The sequence below is a fragment of the Marmota flaviventris genome, chromosome 4 (assembly GCF_047511675.1).
Source record: "Marmota flaviventris isolate mMarFla1 chromosome 4, mMarFla1.hap1, whole genome shotgun sequence".
Classification (NCBI taxonomy): Eukaryota; Metazoa; Chordata; class Mammalia; order Rodentia; family Sciuridae; genus Marmota; species Marmota flaviventris.
In genome coordinates, this window is record NC_092501.1 from 125790282 (window position 1) to 125793375 (window position 3094).

The 3094-nt window shown below is 42.0% G+C and overlaps 1 non-coding gene across 1 annotated transcript; it reads left to right on the top strand.

Moving 5' to 3' along the window:
* Nucleotides 1-2533: 2533 nt before the first annotated feature.
* On the top strand, nt 2534-2602 carry Trnaa-agc (transfer RNA alanine (anticodon AGC)). Its single transcript has one exon. It is a non-coding gene; the product is annotated as a tRNA-Ala (tRNA).
* Nucleotides 2603-3094: the final 492 nt, after the last annotated feature.

Below are 3094 nucleotides of genomic sequence, written 5' to 3' on the forward strand. Positions count from 1 at the left end.
AGCATCTTCAAAACCTTTTATGAGGTCAGATTCATTAATCTGTAACATATTTGGTCGTAGGCATCTAAGGACCTAGGTGTCATGGTGAACAAACCATTTCTAGAGGATGGGAAGTTTCACCTGGTCTTGAATAAGAGGAGGAAAGAAGAAAATGATGGTGTGAACAGAGACACCAAGATGGATTTACAGGATTGTGAGTGAATCATTTGAATCATTTCTTCCAAACTGATCAGCTAGACCTGGATCCTTTTAATAGCCAAGTGAAAGGAAATTGTTCAGAAGCTTAATTTTTAACAGAGCAGCTATGAACTCCACAAAATAAGGTCAGTTGCTTTCACTCTCTGGTCATAAAAGGTCTCTGTTGTGCTGGAACCTGGCACAATATACAGGATAAAGGTCTGGGATGATCTCGAGGCACATCATGAAAGCTAAGAGCAATGTGGGAACTGTCACACCTGTTTGAAGCCAGCTTCTCTGTAGCTTTGCAGACCAAAAACCATGGGGCCTGCATCAGCAATGACTCACATAGCCAAATACCCTGGGTTCTAACTGCAGAGACAGGGGCCCTGCCCAGCTGTGGTGGGTCTTCCTATTACAATCAGGATGCCAGAACTCCAAGTTCTTTAGGGGTGGAAGACCCATGTGAACAAACCTCATCCCACCCACTACTGCACCTGGTAGGATTCGGTTTCTGAGGCTCAAGTAGGACCCGTCTTGGTTTTGAGAAGGCCAATAAAAAGCACACTGGAGCAGCATAGTGACAAGAGAGTCCAACTTCTTAGAGGAAGAAGAAAACTTAGAGGTCACTGCAACTCACCATTGCACAGAATCACCCAGCCTGTTAGTGACAGAGCTGACCCTCATCTCTGTCATGGGTCCCTGTATTTTGTGAAAATGTTTTGTTGTTCAACTCCATGAACTGTCCTTGTAAACTTACCTCCAGTGTGTTTCTTACACTATCATTTACCTTTTTCTTTCTCTCTAAATCATTCCTTTACTCTCCTTTTGTCCTTTGCTTTCTTCTCAGAAGAAAAGGTAACATCCTCCATCCCAATATTTACCTTATTTGTCATGTTTTAGCCAATCTGGGCTACTATAACAAATTTCCATAGACAGGGTGACTGAAACAATAAAAACTTTGTTTCTTATGGTTCTGGAGGCTGGAGGTATAAGATTAAGGTGCTAGCATGGTTGGACTCTGGTGGAGAGCCCTCCTCTTGACTCACAGATGGATGCCTTCTCCTTGTGTTCTTCCCTGGAAGAGAGCAGAGAGAGACAACTCTCTCCTGCTTCTTCTTACAAAGGCATTAATCTCATGAGCGCCCCATCCTCGAGACACAATTACCTTCTGTCTTAGTCCTTTCTGGATGCTATCACAAAGTAACACAAACTAAGTAATTTATAAACAACCGAAATTTATTCTCTAACTGCTCTGGAGGATGGAAGTCTGAGATCCAGGCATCAGCAGATTTCATGTCCAGTGAGAGCTGCTCTCTTCTTCCAGGATGGCACTTCAATGCTGCATCTGCTGAAAGGGATAAATACTGTGTCCTCACATAGTGCAGGAGTTGGAAGGGAACGGTACCAGGACACATCCTTCATCCTCTATTATAAACACTCATCCCATTCAGAGGACCAAGCACTCCTGGCTTCCCCTAAGGTCCCACCTTCTAATACCATCACAGTGAGATGAGGGTTTCAACATGTGCATCTGGGAGGGACACAAACATTCAGCCCATAGCAGTCCTTTTATATGTGATTTGCTGGCCACTCCCTCCTCAGCTGTGGGTCACGGCCCTCTCTCTTTCTCTCTGGCTCACATCCTCCATGTTGGCACTTCCTAAGGAGACTCCTGACTTGCTGGTCATCTCACTGCCTCTGGGAGCCTTCATCAGGAGTTACGGATTCACCCTCTGCTTGTGTAACTTCAATGATTCTACATTTGTTTCCAGCTCATATCTATTTCTGGAGCTCTAGACCCATATAGCAAACTGACTGTAGACATATCTCCTTAAAGTCTCTTCGAATATCTTAAATAGAATCATCAGAACATCTCAGCTGCCCCTTTTCTTGAAATCTGTGCTCTGAGTGGCTCCATCAGACACCTTTCACCACAAGCCAGGAACCCAGATATTTGCCTTGATTACTTCTCTTCCACATCCATAGCAGATCAGTCAGTTTTATAGATTCTACTTTCTTAACCGTCTTGAATCCATTTCCTCAGTTAACTCTGTCTTAATTTAGCTCTTCCACTGGGAACCTACATTTATACTTTAAAACTTAGTCAGCTCCAGTGTCAGTCATCTTTCCCAGAAAGCTTTCAAAGAGCCTCTTCAGGCCATTATGTAAGTTTTTCTTTTTTTTCTCTTCTAACAGACCATAAATCTCTAAAGGCAAAGCACCCCTACTCTGCAATCTTCATACCCAGCACTGCACTCAATGATTGTTAAATGCACACATGCATGAGTAAATAAGTGAACAAAGTGAGAAAGTAATGTTTTTATAGCCAATCATAAAAGTAAGATATAGGGATGTAGTAGCTCAGTGGTAGAGCATGTGCCTAGCATGCGCAAGGCCCTGGGTTCTATCCCCAGTATCACCACACACTAAAACCAAAACCAAACCAAACAATAAATGTAAGTTATGTGGTTATATATAGGATGTTTCCATGTTTCCCTACAGCTTTCCACAAGTTTGTTTTCTTCTTAAAAATTTTTAAAATTTGTTCTTTTTAGATAAACATGACAGTAGAGCATATTTAGAATAATTATACATACATGGAGTATATCTTCCTATTCCTGTCGATTTTACATGATGTGGAGTTTCACTGGTCATGTATTCATATATGAACATTAAAAAGTTATGTCTGATTCATTCTGATGTCTTTCCTATTCCCATACCCTCTTCCTTCCCTTCCTTCCCTTGTCTAATCGAATGAATTTCTAATCTCATCCCCCCTGCCCCCTACCCCCACACACTTTGTGTGTTGGCATCCATGTATCTGAGAGAACATTCAGTCTTTGGTTTGGTGGGATTGGCTTATTTCACTTCTCTAATTCCATTCATTTACCGGCAAATGCCATAATTTCATTCT